Raw genomic sequence first — 23,769 nt, 5'->3', positions numbered from 1 at the left:
GACTGACCTCAGCTTTGCAGTCCAACACACTTGACTAACGTTTCTTATTTGTAGTTAAGACAGAGCCCGAGCCCAGGCCCAGTGGACCTTTTGCCCACATTGGTCTCAAATTTGGGGCAATCTGACTGCTCTAGCCCCTCAAGTCTGTGATTATAGGCACAAGCCACTTCCCTAGGCTAACAAATTCTGATTTTTGAGACAAGGTCTCACTGAGGTAGTTCTGGCTGGCCTGGAGCTCACTATGTAAATCATGCTGACCTCAGACTCACAGAGATCTGCCTGTGTCTATCTCCAGCCAGCTAACAATTTCTTAGAAAATATAAATAGAATGAATTGTAGACTAAGACAGCTCCTCCTGGTGGGTCTTCCAGGATAAGCTGAGACGTTGTTGGGATGTAGCCCTGTTGGTTGGTGTACTACAACTGAGATTACTAGCAAAGTGCTGGTTCTCTGTAGTTGGTAGTGAGGTGGGTGGTCCATACAGTGGAATGTGGCATCACTTGTGAGCTAGGGCCTGTGCAGGAGAAGCAGAGTGTGGGCCTGTGTCTTCTCCAGGTGTCCGTTCTGTTTCTTAGTGACTAAAAGCTGGTTTGTTGTCTTGCATTTGATGTGCTGTTTTGGACTTGTCCCTCTTAAATCTCCTCCTGTTCCTTTATTTTTTGGCCAGCAGATGGTACCTTGCTGTCTCCTCTCTTGATTGCCAGCTTAGCCTTCTTTATCCCATTCCTTCTCTGCCCCTCCCCAAAAACCCCACCCCACACACACACTTGGCAAACCTGTCACCAGGATTGATGCTGTTAAAAGTCTCGCAGTAACAAGCTGTCTTGTCAAAGGGACAAGAGAGAAGAGAGGAAACAGGTTTCTGTTGCTTCAGGCTTTGTCGCAACTGTTCCATTCTCTCTGCTAACACATCTGCTAGAGAAACATTTTCGTTGGGTGCAGATCTAACATTTTATTATGACGTCAGGTTCACATTTCCAGCCATTCTGTTCGGCATGAGGAAGGCTCCTCTTTGCAGCGTAACAGAGTCTGTTGTTATTTTGCTTTTTCTTTTAATATGAAGCTATTATGAAGTCACTAGTCCGCTCTCTTTATGGGGGTCAGCCTGCCTTTATATGTAATGTAATCCAGCTCTCATCCTGACCAATGAGCTTCCTGCTCATTGCCATCTCCATTATAATTATCTCCCCCCTATTGCCACTCCACCCCTCTCCAAAAAATGACCTCTAGTACCCACTTGTGATCCCAGCATCTGGGAGGCGGGATCAGGAGGACCAGCAATTAAAGACCATGCTCAGCCACAGAGCAAGTTGAGGATCCAGCCTGGGCTACCCCAGACCCTGTCTCAAAACAAAAGCAACTCATAATTTCAGAGCCTGAGCATCTTGAGCATTTCTGGACCTTTCCTGGGGTGTGCCACTACTGTGCATGTTATAGTTGATAAACTAAATGCCTCTCAATTCCCAGCAAGTTTCAGAACAGAATCTTGCATTAAAAATACTTTACACTAATTGATTTGTGGAACAGTTTGAATTCCAGCCCTGCTATTGGCTAGATTTTGGCCATACATAGACCTCCCATTTGTATAATCTGGGAAATGGGAATGATAATGACTGTTAAAAAACAAACTTTGCCAGCAGCATAGTGTGTTTTCAGTAAGTTGTGGTATGTTTGTACACACACACACACCCACACAAGCACACACTTATGAACACAGCATGTGTCTGAAGTTACAGTCATTAGAAGAAAGTGCATGAGCACTTAGTTCATGCTGCTTCAAGAAGAAATGGAGCCATTTTTTAATATTTTCCTTCCAGAAATCGCATAGCTATTACTCTTTGTAGTCAGTGACTTGGTGGTATTGGGTGTTTGACATCTGCCATTCTGCTATGCTTTTGAGAGCGTTATCACTAGTGTAGATTCTTAGGTGGCCCCTTCCCTTTGACCTAAGTGTGGTGGCTGCCCAGGGGATGTTTGAAATGAAGAAGTAATTTGGCAGTAGCTTTATCAGGTGCTCTGCTTCGGTAGTCTGCAGCATTGGGATGGTATATTCCCCAGGTGTGTGGAGAAGGAGAAGTTACCTTGGTAACCCTCCCTAAAGATTAGGTGATAAGAAGACTTCAAGTTTCAGGGTGGATCAGTCAGAAATGAGACAGTGTAGCTTTGTAACAGAGCTTTCTATGTGCCTTTGTAACTGAGCATTCTAAGTGAATAGATGATGAATAAGGATAGCACATGCTGTTGAATCACCCCAAAATATAGAGGATGCATTGGACTTCACGGGCATTCTGTCATCCACACTCAAGTGTGGATCTTCATCTCCAGTCTGTAAAGTTTGCTTTAGTAGATCCAGTTGACGCAGAAATCTGCTGCCCACATGCAGGAATGGAAGGACCTGTTTAGATGCTGCACTCGTAATTTGAAGTCTTCACAGACGTGCTGGGCGTGTTGATGCACACCTTTGATCCCCATACTTGTGTGGCAGAGGCAGGTGCACCTATGAGGTCACGGCCAGCCTGGTCTGTGTAGTGATCTCCAAGTAACCTGTGTACAAATAGCAGAGAGGGAGAGTCTTCACGGCGGAGAATCACTAAGACGCACAGTCATTGATAAAGGTCTTCACGGAGGGCCTCGACCACTTACTGAACAATGCAAAGAGCAGTCTGAGAAAGTTGAACTTGGTCTCAGACTCAGTCCTCACCACACCCACAACATAGCTTGTTCCTAGGAGAAGCTCCTGAAGCTGAAGGGTGCACACTGCCATGGATGGGTACAGGGAGGATGTGGGGCTCAGTGCCACTAGATAATAGGTCTGTCTTTCTGTTTCTCTCTTTGTTCCTTTCCTTCCTTCCTTCCTTCCTTCCTTCCTTTCCTTTCCTTTCTTTTCTTTTTCCTTTCTTTTTCTTTCTTCCTTCCTCCTACCTTCCTTTCTTTCTTTCTTTCTTTCTTTCTTTCTTTCTTTCTTTCTTTCTTTCTTTCTTTCTTTTTTTCTTTAAGACTTATTTATTTGTTATATACACAGTGTTCTGCATATATATCTACATGTCAGAAGAGGGTACCAGATCTCATTATAGATGGTTATGAGCCACCATGTGGTTGCTGGGGATTGAACTCAGGACTTCTGGAAGAGCAGTCAGTGCTCTCAACCTCTAAGCCATCTCTCCAGCCCCCCGACAATAGGTTTTTCATGGAGATGCATTTGGTAGGATTTGCATTCATGGTGGTTGGAATTGATACATATACAAAGCATATGTACTAGTTCAGTTTTGTTAAGTATTTTAAAATACCCAGGGCAAAGTGTTTTGTAAAGAGATGTTTTAAACTCAGTTTTAGACGTGGAAAGTCCCAAGGTCTGGTGTCTTAGTTTGGATTTTATTGGCTGTGAACAAACACCATGACCAAGGCACCTCTTAAAAAGGACAACATTTAATTGTGAGATGGCCCACAGATTCAGAGGTTTAGTCCATTATCATCATGGCAGGTAACATGGCTGCATGCAGGCAGATACAGTACTGGAGAGGAGCTAAGCATTCTACATCTTGATCTGCAGGCAGCAGGAAGGAGATTGGATGCCACATTGGGTGGAGCTTGTGTATAGGAGACCTCAAAGCTAACCCCACAGTGACATACTTCCTCCAACAAGGCCACACGTATTCCAAGACCACACATCCTAATAGTGCCACTGTGTGGGCCAAGTATTCAAACACATGAGTCTTTGGGGACTATACCTATTCAGACCATCACATGAGGTGACCCTGTTGGTAAGGGTCTAATAGCAGATGACATGCTGCAAGAGGCATGGTTCTCATGTCTAAGAAGAGAGTCTAGAGAAGGGCCAGACTTACTCTTCTAACCCTCTTGGTCTCTGGAGTACGTCTTACCTTTCTTTTAGATTTCACCTGTTAAAGGACCATACCACCTTTCTGCAACACCTTACCGAGACCATATCTTCATAACATGACACCCTGGGAACAAGCCCCATGCAACCATAGAGCATCTTTTACAGAAATGGGATCTCGGGGTTGGTGGTATTGTGGTGAGTACAGCTGCTTTCTAGAAACAAGGTCCCATTGATGTTCTCTAGCCACCAAGGGCAGTTTCCCTAGGCTTGGCTACTCCTCTACTTCCTGATCTTAAAGATGATTCATTCCCATTGCCGTCTTACAGATGCTTTGGCCTTAGTGGTATTTCAGCCCCACTTTTTTTTTTTAAATTAAAGTTGGATTGTCTCTCATCAGTAAGGCTAATAAAAAGTATGACTTATCTTTTGTAGGTCAGAGCCAAAAACACAGAAAAAATGCCCTTTCATCCATGTATTCCATTCTGTAAAACAGGTTTGTGTGTTTGTAAACCCATATTTTCTTGACCTGTGAACTATCCACATTGTGTAACATAGAATCCCAAAGTTTGATAGATTTTGCCGTCACTTTATTTTGCCATGGTTCCGTGGATCAGCTGGGACTCGTCTGAGTGGCTTCAACAAGATGTTGAAAGACCAAAGATGAGTGACTCGCCTACAATGGCTTCAACAAGATGGAAAGACCAAAGGCGGCATTGCAAGTATCCATTGCCTACATGGGGATAGTCAAAGAGTCAGACCTGCCTAGATACGGGCTTGCTTTGTCTTCCTGACAGGGCAACTGTGTTTTAGGAATCCTGCAAGAAGCATCCACATGCAGCATTTGTGGAGTTTCTTCCATTATGTGTGCTGATGCCCCATTGTTCTAAGCCTAGTTGTTAGCTGTGGTGTCTGGCAACTCCTCAAATGGGATTCCCATTTGTTACCTGTGGTGAATGAAAGTTTTCAGTCTGCAGTGGCTCATCACTCCTAATACAGCTATTTATTTTTTGGGGGGGTGGGGTTGGGTATTGTATAATTTTGAATGGTATAGGAGGTGGGTCTGTGCACAGGAGTGAAGGTCAGTGTGTGCACATGAATACAAGTGCCTGTGGAGGCTAGAGGGATCAGATTCCCCCTAGAGAGCTGTACCTGTGCATGTCAGCCATGCAGTGTGGTTTCTGGGAACTAAACTTGGATACCCCAGAACAGCAAGACCTCCAGTCCCTATGTAAAGGTTAATTTATATTCTGATGATGTTCTTACTGGTCCTACATGTCCGCAGGAGGTTACTGATGATCCCAGTTCTTTTCTGATTCCTCTCAACAATCCATACACATGCAAATACAACTTAAATGTTTTAAATTTAGAGAACATTTTTTTTCTGTTTTTCAGACCTTGTCTTTTGTGGCTGCCCAAGGTATTCCAGTTGTTTTTTTGCAGTGTGCTGCTGGCTCAAATGATAGATGCTGGGTACATGTCCCCTTTTCTTCAGCTTCTCAAGACACCTGAGACTAGAGAAGACAGCTTGTCTTTTGTCCCCAGGAAATTAGGGTTAGAGGTGAAAACTGGACAGACGAAGTGAGAGAAGTTTGAAGAGATAGCATGTAGGGATTTGAGTTTGTATCAAAGGCACAGTTCTGCTGTATTGATTTTGTCCACCTTCATCTCCATTAACACATTTAAGGATCCATCAGCAGGCCACATAGGAGGTTGACAAAAGCAAAGGGATTCATCTTGCTCTACTAGTGTTGTGTTATTTGTTGGGAATATCAGGGAGTTAGGGTGATCACAAGGCGTTTCCAATTTGATCTAAGTGAGCCTTGGACATCATGTGTGGCTCAGCAGCTCTTCCGACCTAGAGCTGGTGAGCAGGTGAGTCTGTGTTTTCAAACCACGCAGACTGGATGCCTAATTTACCTTGGCTAACTCCTAACTGTTGACTTTATCTGAAGGGAATCCCTGCAAAGCTGTGCTGCAAAGCAGCCCTTCTTCCATCTAAACACTTAATGTTCGCCTCTCCAGGTCTCCAGCAGCCTGCGTATAATATAGGCCAGGGTTTGGGAGGTTTTTAAGCATTTCATTAGACAGTGAACCCTGTCAGCAGGGAAGTCTACTTCTGGGACAAAGTGATGTGTTATAGCACAGGTTTGGTCCTTTGTGGCGTTTACTTACCAAGCCTCATAACAAGTAGACAAAGAAGTGCTGATTATTTTATGATGTAAGTGCTGAACCCAGAGTCTCATGCATATGCCTCCCAAATAGAGACTCACGAATTAGGTGCTGTTAACTGTGTGATAGGTATATTCACACTAGTTATCTATATAACATACTGTATTGAGGGGAAGATGCGTACTCTGTTTTTAAATGTGTAACATTTTAAAAGCTTTCCTCACAAATCTCTTCAGTGGTAACAGGGTTTTGTTTGTTTGCCCAGGGAGATTTTTTTTTTGCTTTTTGGTTTCCAGTCCATCCAATCTAAGATGTAGGGAGTGCTTGTTTTCAAGCTATAACCAGGTAACTCAACTGAGGAAGGAGTTGATGGTGCTCCATATCACACCTACACACAGGAAATGTCTAATTCTTACAATCGATATTTGATCCTCCCCAGATAAGGCCACTATCCCAAGGTCTTTAGCAGTGCAGTGGTTCCTAAGAGAGGTCCCGGCCTCACTTGGCATCATTTGGGAGGTCACACGCAGCATGGCTTGTCATATGTAAGCTTCTTGTAATTTCAGGACAGTGGGCCACACACACACCACAGGTAAGTGGAACCTGACACAAGTGTTTTCAGATTCCTAGTTAAGCTAGGTATGATTGGTTAGGCCTGTAATTCCAGCACTCAGAAAACTTGAGTAGAAGGCTTGCCATCAATTTGAGAGCAGTTTTAGACCTGGAACACATATTGAGTACCAGGCCAGACTGAGGAACAGAGCGAAAGAGACTCTGTCCTCGAAACAGAACAACTACTGTCATCCTCAGCAGGAGTTCCCCTGCATGTACCAGGCCACACAGCATGCTCCTGGATGCCGCTGGATGGACTGACTGCCACCTGACACATTGGTGGATAATAATAACCCTCTGAGTTTGAACTCTTACACATCAGTCATTGCAGGATTTTTCATACTACAGCTTTAAAATAATGAATGTATTTGGACATTAGAAACCAATTTCTTGCCAGGTAGGGTGGTGCACTCTCTAATCCCAGCATGTGGGAGGCAGAGGCAGGTAGATCTCTGTGAGTTCAAGGATAGCCTGGTCTACAGAGCTAGTTCCAGTATAGCCTAGGATACACAGAGATATCCTGCCCAGATAAACTTTAGATGGGGGAAGGGAGAGAGGAGAGAGGGAGAAACTGATGTCTTGGTATCTTGGGAACACTTTGTGGGCATCTTTTTAAAAGCAGTCCTTACTGCCTACTTGGTTTTCTTCCTGTACACAAGGATGATGTTTGAATGGATAGATAGCACAGCTGAGAAAGTGAATTCCAGTTTAGTTTGGAAAGTGAGTTTGTATTATTTACTTTTATTTTATGTACATTGGTGTTTTGCCTACATGTATGCCTGTGTGAGGATGTTAGGTCCCCTGGAACTAAAGCTCCAGACAGTTGTGAGCTGCCATGTGGGTACTGGGACTCAAACCTGGGTCCTCTGACAAAGCAGCTAGTTCTATGAACTGCTGAGCCATCTCTTCAGCCTCAAGCCATGTGATTTTGTCTACAAGCAGGAAAAGTGTCTGGAATGTCAAGGAAAGTCTCCTGAAGGTATAAAGAAGCCTTTGTGGGCTCAAAGATCCAGGTGTGGGCATGAGTATCAGGGAGACAAAATGGCATCCTGAGGCTTGGCACCTTTGGGGAGAGTATGGTTTCATAGGAGAATAGTATAGCTCTCATACTAACTCAGTTACTGACCTTTGTTAAATATGTCAGCTGTGTGTTTTAAAATAGAATCCATTGTTAATAAGCTCCCTTCTTCTTAACTACTCTCTCCATTACCCATTTAGAAATTCCTGCGGTGTCTTTATAGAGTTATTGCACAACTGATTTTTGTCCTTGTTCAGATCTAGACCTTTAGAGTGATAAGTGTGCTCAGCTTGGCTGCCCCTTTGATTCTTATGTGCGTCATAAGTTTGTCTTAAGCTCAGCATCTAAGGATTAATAGCCTTCTGTTTATCCATTCATTCATCTGTTTGCCCACATGAACAATCTAGAGTGCCTACTTCTGTGTTAGATCCTGGAGAGTCCAGGCACCCGCCAGGGAACAAGCTAGAACTGGACAGGTGAACCGAATGCCTGGAAACCACCTGATGTTCTTATCATCAAGGTATATTTAAAAGATATCAACTACTCACCCTGCAGTCAGTAACCGCAAGGCCCTTTCAGAGGCTTGTATGCTGTTACTGTTACAGGATCAAAGCTTTGACTGGAGTGTCTTCTAATCAGGCAGTGAGGGTGAATGGTGGGTGAAGGCTTGGGATGTTTCCCGCCCTCCCAAACAAAGCATTTTAAGCAGCAGGGATGACATTGTCCTCTCTGTATGTCATGGTAGAGACCAGCTCTGATGATAATACTCTAAGGAAAGTTGCTTAGAGATGGCACTGGGGAAATTAATGAGGTGTATTATATCTGGAAGGGGACTCTTATTACAGTCTGTCTTAATGAGAGTCAGGATAGCAGTGCCCGAGGGGACTCAGAGCCTAGTACTGGTCAGCTTTGTGTCCCTGGGTGAGTCACTACCCTCTGTACAAAAGCCACGTTGATGGCGGTAGTGTGACCCATCTCAAAATGAGGATCATGTTACATCAGCACATAGACTTTAAGTTATACCTTCCAGAGAGAGAGAGAGAAAGGTTGAGAGAGAGAGAGATTGAGAGAGAGATTAGGTACTGCTTTTTAAAATGTTTGTTTGCATGCTTGCCTCTGTTCTGAGTGGACAGGAAGCTAGATCACATGAGAATGGCTAATCCAGCTTTCCCCTCCTTGTGCCTCCTACCATCCTGCCCCTGGACTCCACAGAGTTGTTTGTTTTGTAAGGCTGTAACATCGTTTTTTTTAATATGTGACCTTGAAAAAAATCCTGATTAAGTAGTTCTGGGCAGTGTTCTAATGCTGGAAAATAATCAGGCCTCCCACACATACCTGCTCAGCCAAGAATTTGTTTGCCCCAGAAACCGTGGGTGGGCGAAGCGAGCACACGCCCAGGCCCATGTGAACTCTCTGTTCTGGCTAGAGACTGCCCCGCTGTCACCCTGCCTAGGCTCCCGGCTGGCTCCTTGTTTTGTTCTTTTTTTCCTTTTGGTGTGGTTCTGGGACTTGAACCCAGAGCCAGTGATTTAGATTAGTAAATCAATACATAAGAACCATCCTAAGTTGTTTGCTATTTCTTTTCATTCTCAATTCCAAAAACAAATATTTTTTTATCTCACACATCAGCTTCTAACATTTCCCAGCACTTTCCTTGTTTATTTTGCAGAGTTTGACCTGGGTGTGGGTCTTGCAGGTTTCTGCCAGGCCTATGTGGGCTCCGTACAGAATACCACCATGTCTGGTAAAGGGCTCCTTGGGGTTCCTAAGGACCCTGCGTAAGTGGCAAGGCTGCCTTGAAATGGCTCTGGAATTTCGCCTTCTTGCCTGGAGGCACCACAGGCTCTGGCGAGAGCCTTTCGCCCACTCCCTTTTTGGTTGGCCAGGCATCTCTCATCATGCTCCAGGGAGTCTGTTAAATAGTATTCAGTTACTGGCTCCCATGCCTGTGTCCTGTCGAATCCTGTTGTCTGAGTTCAGTTCTCTGCAGTGAGCTAAGCGGCCAGTCCTCTCTTGTGTGGCTGCTCTGGGAATAGGGAGAGAAGAGGGCTCTGCCAGCCCAGAGGCCTCCACGGTAGAGCTAAGCTTCACCTAGTATTAGCCACCTTTGGGCCTTGGTTGACCAACCTCCCTGTGAGTTGTGGACATGGTGAGTGTGACCAGGCTCTGTGTGTGTGTGTGTGTGTGTGTGTGTGTGTGTGTCAGAGAGAGAGAGAACACACAGGAGGGTGTTTGCCTTATAGTTGGAAACACTATGGGGTCTTCCCCAATGACTGTGAAGCAGACATTCACCTGAGTGAAGACTTTTATTTCTGGGCTGGGTAGAATAGACACTCACGCGCACAAATGTACACGTGTGTGTACAAGGAAACTCGCACACGCGCACACACACACACACACACACACACACACACACAAGAAAGCTAGATCAGCTTTGCAAACAACCTTTGAAAGAGAGCAACTCCAGAAATTCCTGTTAACTTTTGGTTGGTTGCTGCACTTTTTATCCTTTTTCATTAGACAAGGGTATTTCTTTCTCGCTAGAAAGAAGAAATGTGTTAAGTTTAAAATCTGATTGCAAATTGATAGGTCAGGAAACGTGTGCTGACGCTTCTAAAGTATATACACCTTGAAAATATTTTAAGAAAAAAGTCTCACTGCTAAAACAAGGTTTTTTTGTTGCCACCTCCTGGCCTGTACCATTGTACTGGAGAAAGTCTAAGGTTGTCTGAGGAGCCAGGGGCTGGATGTGCATATGCAGATAGCCACCATCCTCTGTGGGTTGGCCACTCTGCCACCCAGGGTCTCAGCCTGAAGGAGAAAGGGGAACATAGAGGATCCATACCACCCAGAAGGTTAACACTGGCAAATGGGAAACAAGCACAGGGAGGCCTGGTGATAAGGTGTGCTGGTGCCCATATGCTCCCACTGGGCAGAGCCGGCTGGGCAGTGCCTGCTGGGCAGAGCCAGCTCGCTGCTGTCAGGTGTGTGGCTTTGTGGCACTTGTGGGGAGGATGTTGGTGTGGGTTAGAAGTTCTTGTAAATAGCAATTACTGTTCTTGCTTTGGTTCCCAGATTTCTTATTTAATGGGATGTTGGAAAGCCCTGCATTAAACTGAAAAGTTGTGAGAACAGCTCTTAATAGAAGTGACCACATAATATACACCTTTTGTATTCTGAGAATTGTCATTAGTAGCCTGTAAACACCGATGGACTGTAGTGTTAAACTATCAGAAAAAAGAGACCAAATGGTAAAATAAAGTTTCCCTTTGTACTCAGTTAGTGATGCTGGGCTAAAATCTTCTCTAGATCAGAATTTTGAAGACAGCAAAATTGTGCAGGTCTGTTCTGTGGGTGGACATCCTGTGTATGCTATAATGAGACTTGTTACAAACGTGAGGGGGCGCTATAGGTGCATTTTATAGGCTTCCCACTAATTACAAATGATTTTTCATTATTCATACTATGAAATGATGTATTCTTAATTAAAAGCAAGTTACTGGGACTGCTCCTAAAGGATCAGCTATACCAGTAGGTTGTAACTCACTGACAGTAGTAAGCCTTTCCACAGGAACTCATGTCTTTGTATGCAGAATTAAGTACATTCAGACTAACTTCCTCCCAGTACCTACATGCACTCTATAGTGCCACCTTTAGTTAGGGGGTAACTTCAGCATCATCTCCCTTCACCTCTTTGTTCATTTGGAACCTTTCGTCCAGTGAATGCGTGGATGCTGGAATCACAGTGGTCATCGCCGAGGCTGGCTCACGGTTTTCCTTTCCAAGACCTGGGCTGGGTGCTTGCATCCGAGAGGTAGCATCACACAGACGTAGAAGCAGCCTGGTGTGCTGTGTGTGCCGAGCTGTGAGGAGGCTGCCCACTCTGTGGAGGCAGGGGGCACTCACTTCATAAGAGGTTGGGGTGCATCCCAGTGTTCCAGTCTGAAGGGGTGGTCTGGAACTGGAAGAGCATTCTAAGCATAGTACCTATGACGTACAAAGTTGTGAAATTGACCTTGGGGAGGGATCTAAAGCCATCCCTCCCCATTTGTCATGCCTGATACAGGAGAGGAAGGAGTGAGCAAGGTTGTTTTCAGTAAGGGAAGCACCTTACCATGAAAATAATTGGTTTCTATTGAGACCAGGTCTCTCTTATCTCTACTTGGTTTTAAGCTATAAGAGCCATGCAGACTGAATCTCTCCCCGCTATGTGCCCTCAACATAATACTTTGTTCCTTTCTTTGAAATTATCTATTATGTTTTGGTCACCTAAGGATTTTACAGTGGGCCTTTTCTCACAGGACCTTTATCTAAAAAAAGTTAATTTTTGAAAAAAAAAAATTTCCGACTTTTCTGATTGTATTTATCTTCCCCCAACTCCTCCTAGGTCCTCCCCAGTCTCCCAATCATATATACATATACACACATACAGCAGAGAAACAAAAACAGCAGCAGCAAAGAAACAAAAGTAAAACCCAAAACATTAAAAGCCCAGAAACCAAAACATATACGCAGAAGGCTACATGGGGGTGCAAGCCTTTAACCCCAGTACTTCGGAGGCAGTGATGGGAGGATCTCTTGAGCCTGGTTTGTAAGTTTGAGACTAGCTTTGTCTACATAGTAAGTACCAAATCAGACAAGATAAAAGACCCTGTCTCAAAACAAAATCTGAACAAAATATACAAGCAAAAGGCCAATAATCCACTCCTTCCCCCCAAAAAAAATAAAGAAAGGGAAAAAAAGGTCAAAGCAATATAAAACAAAATGTCTACAAAAATACCATTGAGTTCATTTTGTTTTGGCCATCTGCTGCCGGACATGGGGTCTACCTTGAAGTGAGGCTCCTTTGTAGAAAACTAATGCTCCCTTTGAACAGGATGTCAGTTGGGGACAGCTTTTGGTTAGGGCTGGGTGGGAGCTGGTGGCTGCTTCCTCCTCGGGGACCCCATCTGGCTTGAATAGGCCCTGTGTGTGCTGCTATAGTCTCTCTGAATCTAAATAAATGATTTTTTAAGGACTTATTTATTTTATGTATATGAGTACACTGTAGCTGTACAGATGGTTATGAGCCATCATGTGGTTACTGAATTGAATTTAGGACCTCTGCTCACTCTCCAAAGATTTATTTATTATACATAAGTACACTGTAGCTGTCAGATATACCAGAAGAGGGCATCAGATTTCATTATGGATGGTTGTAAGCCACCATGTGTCTGCTGGAATTTGAACTCAGGACCTTCAGAAGTATGTGTTCTTAACTGCTGAGCCATCTCTCTAGCCCATAAATGATTTTTAAAATGTTACCTATGTTACTCTTTTAAAGAAAAATTTGGGTGCGTGTATGCATGAGTGCATGCCTGAGGATAACTTCCAGGAGTTGGTTCTTCTCTTCCATCATGCTGAAGCCAGGGGTTGAAGTCAGGTGGTCTGAAGTCAGACTTGCAGCCAGCACCCCTACTTGCTGAGGTATCTTGTCAGCACGCTGTTATCCTTAGAAGAAAACTAAGAAGCAGATGCTGTAGGTTGTGGAAGGTGACCAGGATGTGAGTAAAGATGAAATGTAGAACCTCCTAATACATCATTTGCATAGGGACCTCATGGGTCAGAGTATGCTCTCACAAGATCCCAGCTGTGTAGTGTGTCACTTCTGAGAGCTAAATACTTTTATCTGTAGCTAAAACCAGGCCAGCTAATGGCATTAGGCTGGACTGAGGTGTAGGTGTTGGGGGGAGGGGAGGGCAGGGCTTCTGCACCTGACACATGGCAGCCACCAAGGGACTGAAGCAGATCTGCTCCCAGAACCACACTTACCTTTTAAAGAATTTCTTCCTGTCTGTTGTCCTCCCTACCACCTTATCCAGTTTCTCAGGGCCTCCTTTGTGACCTTACAGGCACAGCCAAGACTTCATGTGGAGAGCTGTGTTTTAAACACTGATGGGCTGCTATGGACACACATATAGAAGGGCCTTTCTCCTTAGCCAGGGACTAAAAGCAAATGAAAATAAGACATACATAGGGGTGACCAGTATAGGAGTATGTGTGTGCTCAGATTTTTTTCTTTAGATAAGAATACTTTGTTGTTTGATCTTCTCCACTGTGAGGAATAATCATGGATTACTTCTGTAGTAGATCAAAACCCAGTTTTTTGTTGTGGATACATTAATTTATACAAAAACACATCTAGTCAATTGTGTTACTTAGCTAACTGCATATCTATATCTGTCACTAAAGGAAAACATCCAAGATTAGGAACTTATAAACAAACAGAATAGGTTTATGTTGGCTCACAGTTTGGATGTTTCAGTTATAACAATTGATTCACTGCATTTGGTCTGTGGAGGGGGCTTGTGGGTGGAACAAAATGGGCACAAGAGAGCCCTGTGACAAGGCCACTTCCCAGGAGAGTTACACTGGAGACAAAGTAGTGTATAAGCCGCAGCAATAAGGGTACTCACACCACTATGATTGGTTCTGAGGAGCCTCTTAGAGTTATCCCCAGGGCATCTCCTCTGTATCCCAGGAAGGATCCATCTTTTGGATGCGCATTCCCCTCTGTTTACAGCCCAGGCTACTGTAAAGACCAACTTTCCATTCTCTCAGTGTCCCAGAAGCCCTGTAACTAGTCTCTGCTCTCCACCCGCCCCTGCCTTCACTGTGATGTCCACACAGCAGCCAGGTCTCAGCGTCTTCACAGAGGACCTCTTTTCTATGCTACTGCATAAAAGCCAGAGACTCAGCCTGCCAAAATGTGAGGTCCTTCTCCTGGCTAGAAATGTCTCTCCCAAGATGTATGCATGACTTTCTTTAATGCCCTTTTCAGGATCATGTGGCAGGTTCTCAGTAAAGTGTCCCTTAACCACTATGTTTAGATGCTCATCCTACCCCCAGATTCACCATCTCCTCTTAACTTTTCTAAATGACACTCACTATCATCCAGTGTGTGTGATGGTTTCCTCAGGTGCTCATGTCACCTCCTCTCAGAGCAGATTGTACCTTCAGTGCATCTCTAAAACTGAGCCTGACCTATTTACATGCACACTGTTCAAAGAAGGAAGGCAATTGTCCCTCTAACCCATGTCTAGATAAGGATTCAGAACCAGGTGTGCCGTCCATACGTCTCTCTGCTGCTTTGTTCTTAATCCTCTCACACAAAAGAACAGACTGTTAAAGTGAGGGTAACAGCCTTTAAAAATTAACCACAGTGATGAGCCATGTAAAACACTAGGCATCCAGTTAAGAAATGGCAACTAATTATTGATCTGTGAGGCAAGTGGGCCGAGAGCACAGGGGTTGGCATTCTCCACTGTGCGGTCCTGTGTGCCCTGGGGAGACAGGGAAGGCAGCAGAGAGGCCATCACCGGTCCTCGGAGCTCATGGCCAACCCCTCAGCAGTGGTGGCACCCAGAAGCAGTCTCAGCCTCTTGAGTGCGTTTTTTCAGCATTGTGCCAGCAGAGGACTCCCTTGGCCAAATGTGTGTTTTCCCTTTTGTTGACAGTGTTTCTTAGTAACCTTTCAGAAGCCGTGATGCAAAATTGCCCCACAGTTGTCCTGAGGAGCTCTTTCTGCCCTTTCTCTTTTAAATTCCAGGTTCATTTTGGCCATGGAAGTATTGGAAACAACAGCAGCAATCAGCAGACATGAGTGTGGGCAGAGCCCATCTGCTTACTGGTTCCCTTAGAGTAAAGGACAGCACAGGGAGGTCAGCCCTTGTCAGGGAAGCCATGCAGTCTTCCTGACAGATCCATCCCTGTTTGGGTTGGTGCTACATTGGGTTCTAGTAGCCCTATACCACCATTCATTCAAGAACAGATCTACTGAGGCCCTGTAGTAACCTGGGATGAGCATGTTCACCTCGGAGGGCTTGTGGCTTACTGAGAGAGATTAAGGAGTCAGAGCTGCCAGGCTGGGGCGGGGTTGGGGGCGGGCAGGGCCAGAGCAGGTGAGTGTCAGCTGTGGTCCTGATCAGAGAGGGCATCCAGGGTAAAAAAAAGTAAGGAGGACTGAAGCACCCACCATCTGTTTTCTGTTTTACAGCATCCTCAAGATGCATTCTAGGTAAGAGATTGAGAGGAAGAAAGTGCGGAAGGTTCATATAGAGCTAAAGGGATGTTCATATTTGTCCAGGGAGAAGGGTAGGGTGGCCTGGGCTAGAGGGGCTCTCACTGGTTGTGGCTCCAGCAAGCTCACCAGACAGCTCCGTAGATGGCTTCTCATCTTCAGACCCCCTGAAAATGGTGTCGAGGATTCACTGGCTCTCAGAATATGCAGCTATTATTGATGGAACAGGAACCATTGACCAAACTAGATGGAGTTGCTGGTTTCCTGACAAGCCTGTTTTTCATTACCCGGGCATTATGACCTTATCAGTGTGTTAGGAGCTGCCCTAGCATGAATCAGGAATGAGAATGATGGACGCGCAGGGAACCTTTGTAAGAAAAAACCTTGGAGTCAGTGGGGTTGAGAATAGCGGAGCGCTTGGCAGCCATTCGCTGAGCACAGGATCCCAGCACAGCTGAAGGGCTGGCAAGAAGGCTTGTGAGGAACCTTACAGAGGCTTCTCTGCTTCCTGACCAGTCATAAACCCCCCCAGGGTGAATGTCTCTTGACTCTTCCCTGAGCAGTACCCCACACCCCAAACACTTCCTGTTATATTGTGTTGAATCTTTAAGTAAATCTTCCAAGCAGGACGATCTGAGTTTAGTCCCCAAGACCCACCTAGTGGAAGCCAAGAACCAACTGCTGCACTTTGTCCTCTGACCACCACACATACACTGTGGCATGCAAGCTTCAAACCTTGATAATATTAAACATGGATACTTGGGGAAAAAAAAGTATCCAACCAAAGGATCCCGAGTCAGGAGAACCCTAGCTAAGCTCACTTCCCAGTGTCACAGAGTTTTGAAGCCAGGAGATACTTGGTTTTGAAGTCAGGAGATACTTGTTTTTCAAGTCCTTCCTACTAGTGAATGGAGCAATGACTTTTTAAATGTGTTTTTGTTTTTGTTTTTGTTTTTTACGAACACAGTAAACTTAGGCAGCCTGAAATGATGGGTTAAGGTTGACCGAATCCTTTCTGGTTCTCCTGAGTTTGGAAAATACTAATAATGATAAAAAATGTGGGTGTGCCTTTGTGAACTCTTGCTAACAGTTCTGTCCTCTTCTTTTCCAGAGAGAAAAATCACAGCAACCTGGTCTCTTCACGGAACGCAGTAAGCCACCAAAGAGGTAACTGAAATCAGTTGTGTATTCATTTGTCCTGTTAATATTTGTAAGTGCTTAGATTGTCTGACAAATGTGACGGGAGACAGTGTTTGGTCTTTTCTAAGTGATTTGCAGTGTTCCTAAGCCCCATATGAACCAGTCACAAACATATAAAATGCCACACAAAGCCGCACCCTCTGTTCCAAAAGGAAGGGTGAATGAGCAGCCTCACCAAGCCTGAGTGGATCTGAGAAACTTTATTCTTGGCACACCAATTTGTTTTTGCCTTAAAGCATCCATTTATAATAACTTTGAATGTAAAATCGGTTTCAATTTTGAAACTAAAGGGATTCTTTGAAACTTGTTGGTATTGCAATAATAATCATAGTATTTTCAAGTAATAGTAATTATTAAGCTTTCAAAGGCAAAGTCTGGTGTAGTGAAGCCCCTCTGATATTCTTTATGTAGCTGAAACTGGCCTGGAACTTGTGATCATCTTGCTTCTACCTCCTGAGTGCTGAGATGACAGGCATACATCACCATGCCCAGCCTTTTTTTAAAAGGGGGAGGGGGATAGTAAATAGTGTGTTTGTTGGGGGTTGGAGGGCAATTTGTGGGAGCTGGTTCTCCGTTTCTACCCTGTGAGCTCCAGGGATCAGCCTTGTATCATCAGACTTGGTGGCAAGCACTTTTTACTTGCTGAGTCATCTAGGAGAACCCTGAAAATCTTTGAGACTTTTATCACTTGGGAAGATGGAGAATGGCTCTGTTTGCAAGTGGCCGCCAAGGTAGCTTAGGGCTCGGTGTTAATTATCCATAAAGATGACATTAAGAACAGCACCCCATCTTCAGCGGGCTGCAGGTGCCTCAGACGAGACAGTCCCAGTTGTTGACCATCCAGGTCTGTGGTCCCACCGAGGCTTTGCCACTGAGTGGACAGTGAAGAGACTTGCGCCTGCCTACGGCTTGAGTGAGAACTGCATCCGCTCCTCACTCTGCCCGCTTCTCTGGTTCTGCATTTCTTCTCAGTCTCGTGTGTCCTCTCTCTTGATGAAGCTCTGAACTCCATTCCCCTCATCTTCAACGTCTCTCCCTTCTTGGTTTCTGTCTTTCAACATGCCAGCATCCCTTTACTTGGTGTTAAGGAGCCAGTGTGGTAGACTTTCCTGTGGATGGCCTTTGTAGTATCTTCCTGTCCCCTGATGTGGCTTGGTAAGTTACCTGCCTTATCTTAAACAGTGTCTGCTGGGGTTTTCTGCTTGGGTTTTGGGGTGATAGTACCTGTGCTGTTGCTTTTCTCCTAGGAGGCGCTAGTGTGACTATTCCTGTCAGCACAGCTGCGCTCAGCATGTGGAGAGACTCCGACCCACAGAGGAAATACCTGCTAGCATTGCATACATTTATGCCTGCCCTATCTGTTTGGTTTGTTCTGCTTTGTTTTGAGACAGGGTCTCTCTACATAGCCCTGGATGTCTTTAGAATTCACAATGTAGACCAGGTTAACCTCAAACTCACAGAGATATGCCTGCCCTTACCTTCCCTGTACTGGGATTAAAAGCGTGTGCCACCAGGCCTGGCCATCTAATCTATTTGATGTGAACACTTCCCTGTCTCTTTGATGCGAACACTCCCCTGTCTCTGTTTAATGTAGATCATGACTATCCCAGAGCTTTGTCCTCTGACGGACTTGTGAGGCCTTCGTGATGTGTCAGCGGCCCACGCTTCCTTGCCCTTGAGTTTGTGCTCTGGGCACTGTCCCTAAAATCCTGTGAACTTGCCTTAATTTTTCTTAAAAATATATTTAATGTGTATTAGTGTTTGCCTGCATGTATATATGTACACAGTGTGAATGTGCCATGCCCACAGCAGCCAAATAAGAGTGCCAACTGCTCTGGAAGTCAAGTCACATATGAGTGAGTCTAAGCTGCCATGTGGATGCTGGGAACTGAACTCTGCTCAGCTGCTAATTCTTTGTGCCATACGTTCTCCTCTCCATAACCAACCTCTCTTCTTTTCTACTTGCCATATCCTGCTTAGCTCTGTTTGAGCTTTGACATTGCTTTCCTGACTGTGACAAAGAATCGAACTTTGCCATTTTGAAAGATACATCCTTCTGCGCTGTTAGATCACACTGTTAAACAGGGCAGAGGAGGTAACCCAGTCAGTAAGGCGCTTATGTAAACCTGAGGGCCTGAATTTGGATCCAGCCCTCATGTGGAAAGCCAGGCATGGCAGGCAGCATGTACCTGTCATCACTAGCACTATGGGGGTGGAGACAGGAGAATCCCTGGCGTTCACTGGCCAGCTAATCTAGCCAAGTCAGTTGAGCACAAAGTTCAGTAAGAGACCATGTCTCCAAAATAAATAAGTAAATAAAAGGCCATGGGTGACAGAGCAAGACACCTGGCCCTGACCTCTGCCCTCCACCCAGCACGCACGTTCAAGAACACGATTGCCCCACACAAAGATCTTGCTATTAAATAATTTTAAGAAAATTCAACTTCTGCATTAATTCCCATAATTTTTATACTAAGAAGTTCAGTTTCTCGGAAACATAATTATTGTGGTGCTCCGACCTTAAAATCCACCCGAGTAAATGGTCAGGTTCAGGGATCAGTGATGATGGGGTCTCCTGCACCTGATACTCTTCTTGGTTTGTGTCAGACACTCTAGAGAGACACCTGCTGGCCAAAATGCTGTGCTGCATTGCTTTGCTCTTCTGGAATTTATCCTACAGGACCATAGTAAGCTTTCCTAGCCTATGCCTGTGTTTTATACCAGTATACTGAAGTCTCCTGCCCAAGCTCCTCAGACGTACTTGCCATTTATAGCGCACTGAAGAACTGGGAAGTACCCACCCTTAGAACTTGGTTCAGGGAGGAGATCTGTAATAGAGAAAAGGATTTCTTGATAAAACCCTGATACCGTCCTTTGTGCAAGCTCGGTGGGGCTACAAAGTGATCGTGCAGTAATGATCTCTCAGATCTGGGTCATTTGAAAGGTTTTGAAAGGGGCAGATCACTTCTCCTAAACATTTAAAACTTGCTTTTAGATATAAGTTTTAGATGGCTTAGTTTGGTTACATGAGAGATGCACGTGTTTCTCCTTTTACAAACTTTGCAGTAGAAAAATAAATCCAGAGATGGGAGAGTTGGTTCAATGATTAAAGCACGTGTAGTATGTGTTGCTCTCGGGGAGGACCCAGATTTGCTTCTAGGCACCCACATGGATGCTCACAGATATCCCTAACTCAAGTTCCAGGGGACCTGATGCCCCCTCTGACTTCCAAAAACATGCAGGGAGAATATTCACGCATAGAAAAACATTTTAGAAATCAAAACAAATAGAAATCTGGAGTGTTGACACTTAGCTCAAAGCCCCAGTTGGAGCATCCTCGCAGCTTCTGTGCAGTGCTTGTCTAGGTATAACCTCACTGAATGCAGAGGCAGGCTCACCCCACCCCCATAAAAATGACAGTTATGTATGTATGTATGGATGGATGGATGGATGGATGGATGGATGGATGGATTTATTGTTTTTTCGAGACAGGGTTTCTCTGTGTAGCCCTGGCTGTCCTGGAACTCACTCTGTAGACCAGGCTGGCCTCAAACTCAGAAATCCACCTGCCTCTGCCTCCCAAGATCTGGGATTAAAGGTGTGTGCCACCACCGCCTGGCCAGTTATGTATTTCTAACGTTATACAATGTTCAGAACAGATTTTAAGGACTATCATATACAAAATGGTTCTTTTAAACACAAATAAACCAGCAGTAGTCTACCTGCCTTTTAGAAATATTCTAAAGGTAATTATTAAGAGTCTGGGACTAGAATATTTCTCTTGTTGCTTGCAAATAATTCTGGGATTTCCACCTGTTTGCTAACCTGTCCTTGTTTAGTTTTCTGATCACAAGTAAAGGGAAGTTTGTAGGAAAATACCAGAGTGTGTGTATGTTAGAGCCTATGGCCAACAGCTCTGAGCAGCCAAGGTCAGGAGCTCAGTGTAGACCTGCGTGCTGGGCGTTCTCTGTGGTATCTCTGGGCCACCTCTTCAGCTCGGTGTCATAGAACAGGATTGTGATGGCTTCAGAGAATGGCAGCTCTGAGTGGATGCAGCTGATGGCTTAAGGGAACAAAGCAAACATTTGGGAACATGAAATGATGGATTTGCGTTTTATAACCTCAGACATGAGGAATGCATACTTTAAGATAAATCTTATACTTTCTCCATCTTTCTTGCTATTCTCCTGTGAAGCTGTTGCTTTTGCTGGGGGTGCATGGATTGATTCTGAAAATAGAGAGAAGCCCATGTCAAGCAGCCTAGATTAAATGAGACTGGAAGGGAGCTAAACAAGGGGGTGAAATAATATGTTTGAAGCAGTGTGTTAGAGATGGCCGGTTTTCAGCCTCCAGTCTGAAGTCCTACTTGTCTCTGTTGTGATAGTACACACATTAGTGGATAGCCACTGTAACAGACCCAAAGTAAGATGCTACCAAAAGTAGCTGCTGCCAGCAGTTTTGTTCATGTCTCCTGTAATTAGGGCATTTGATCTGCTTTGTCTGTCTGTCTGTCTATCTATCTCTCAAAAAGGAAATATTAATGTTAGGGTAGGGAGATGGCTCAGTCACCAGCATGCCTGCTATGTAAACATGAAGCCCAAGTTCACATCTCTAGGCAGCTACAGGAAAAGCTAGCTGTGGGGAGGGTCTGCAACCATACATAGCTCTGGGTATTGAGGAGGAACAGAGACAGGAGGATCCCTCATTGAGAAAGACACATGATGTCGACAGACATCTGGCTTTTACCATGCATGTTCACACACATGTCAATGACTCATTTTCAGAGGTTAGAAACATTTGGGGATTTTTACATTCTAAGCATTAGCTGAAAGAAATGACTCTTCTGCCTTCCAGTTTAAATACTACTCAGCAGATTGGAAAGCTCAGGAGAGCATGGGCTGAAATACGCGTTCCTTTCCCCTGCTGAGAATCATGCTGCAACTAGATCAGGCTCATTGAGTTCAAATAATATTTAAGCAATATTTGAATTTTTTAAAGAAGCTTCTCATTTTACATGGGGCATGAGCTCTGGTACCCAAAGAAGACAATGATTAGAGGGTGTAATGGAACAGTACAATGACACACGCCCTCTGCAGCTTGGAGCAGCAGTTTAATAATTTGGTGTTATAAGTTTTAAAGTGAGTACTTGGTATTTGTACTATGTGTTTTGTTATCAGATAGAGTAATGTAATTGAAGGTACCTTCTCTGTGTGCAGTGCTTGTAGGCAGCACAGTGTGTCTGCATCGGGGATAAGGAAGATAGGAGATGGACATGCAAGTCCTGGGTCATAGGGTGGTGCTTTGAGAGAGAGAGAGAGTGTGTGTGTGTGTGTGTGTGTGTGTGTGTGTGTGATCACACAGCATTCAGTAGCAGCTGCATTTTATATCAACAGGTACTGAAGAAGAGCTGCAGTTTCTCATCTGTTTGCTGACATGTTTTTTAAATAGTAACCATTTCCAGAAGGTGGGAATCAGTAGTCTCATATGGTATGATGTGGTTTGAGACATGGACTTCCTTTGTAAACCAGGCTGGCCTGGATCTCACAGCTCAGCTTACTCTGCCTCCTGTGCTGGCATTGAGGGTGTGCTCCCCTCACCCAGCTCCCTCTGTGCTCTTGGTTTGCATTTTGTTGAAAACCAGTGATGTTGAAAATCTATTCATGTGTGTCACGGTCATATTTGTATGTCATCTTTGGAGAAATGCCCATGTTAGAAATCAGATTGTCTTGCTGCATAGCTGAAGGCACCCCTTCTGTGTTCTGTGTGACCATCAGATATGTGACTGGCAGCTGTCTCACCCAGTGCCGTGTCCTCCACAGATCCCACTTGTCCGGTTTTGTTTTTTTCTTGGTTGTGCATTTGTTGTCCTATTCAAGAAATAGCAGCTCACACACAGCGATGTAACTCTTTCCCTGTGTCTTCTCCAAATAATTTCATACACCACAGGGCATATATTTGAATATAATTAGATCAAATGTTTTGCTCACTGTGTACAAGTGTACACTGGGCAGCACACATGATACAGTACATGTATGGAGGTCAGAAGACAGCTCACAGGGTCGGTTCCTTCTGTGGGACTGGAAATGGAATGCCAGTTATCAGGCTTGGCTGCAGACACTCTTCCCCACTAAGCCACCTCAGTGACCCCTGTGTTGTGCTATTTTGTAGGGTGTATGAAAGACTCACTTTTATATTTTCTACCTTCCTTGGCACCATTTATTGAGGATCCTGTTCTTCTGTATGTCTAGGTTCTTTGCTAAGACCACTTGACTCTCCCACTTGTGATGACACTACCATACTGCTTTGATCACCGTAGCATCATAGTATATTTAAAAATCAAGAAATATTTAAAAATAAAAAAAAATATTTCCCCTCCTTGTTCTTCTTTTCCAGTACTGTTTAGACTGTTGCGGAATCTTTATTGCTCTATGAGAACCTGAGGTATGTTTTGCTGAAAGTTGTCACCAGAGTTTCTGTACACTATTAAAACCTGTTATTCACCCTGTGAGTGACCACTCAGATCCTAGTTCACTGGTTTTTCCACTTAGCCAGTTTGAGAGCAGGAAGGACAGAGTTCCCCCCTCATCCTCTGACAACAAAGGTTTTGTGAGGTGCTTTCAAACCTAGAGCAGCTAACTTCCTCCTCCAACAATAGTTCCTCCCTCAAAAGTTCCCTGTCCTCCCCAGCTCTGTGCACTCTTCTCAACTCCAAAACAACTGCCCTCATTGCTGTGGTTGAGGGAGGCCTCAGCCAGATTCTTAGCACAAGCAAATGCTGCTGGCCACCAAGTTAGTAGCCGTGCTGTTTTTCCTGGCAGAAATGCAGGGAGGGTTATGATCGTTATTTTTGTTTTTGTTTTGTTTTTATAC

General features: G+C 44.6%; 1 pseudogene; it reads left to right on the top strand.

The window, feature by feature from the left end:
* Positions 1-20,363, top strand: part of LOC116098495 — an 86,185-nt pseudogene extending 65,822 nt beyond the window's left edge.
* The last annotated feature ends 3,406 nt before the right edge of the window (positions 20,364-23,769 follow it).

Source organism: Mastomys coucha, unplaced genomic scaffold (assembly GCF_008632895.1).
Source record: "Mastomys coucha isolate ucsf_1 unplaced genomic scaffold, UCSF_Mcou_1 pScaffold20, whole genome shotgun sequence".
Taxonomy (NCBI): Eukaryota; Metazoa; Chordata; class Mammalia; order Rodentia; family Muridae; genus Mastomys; species Mastomys coucha.
This window is presented reverse-complemented; position numbering and strand designations above follow the sequence as displayed.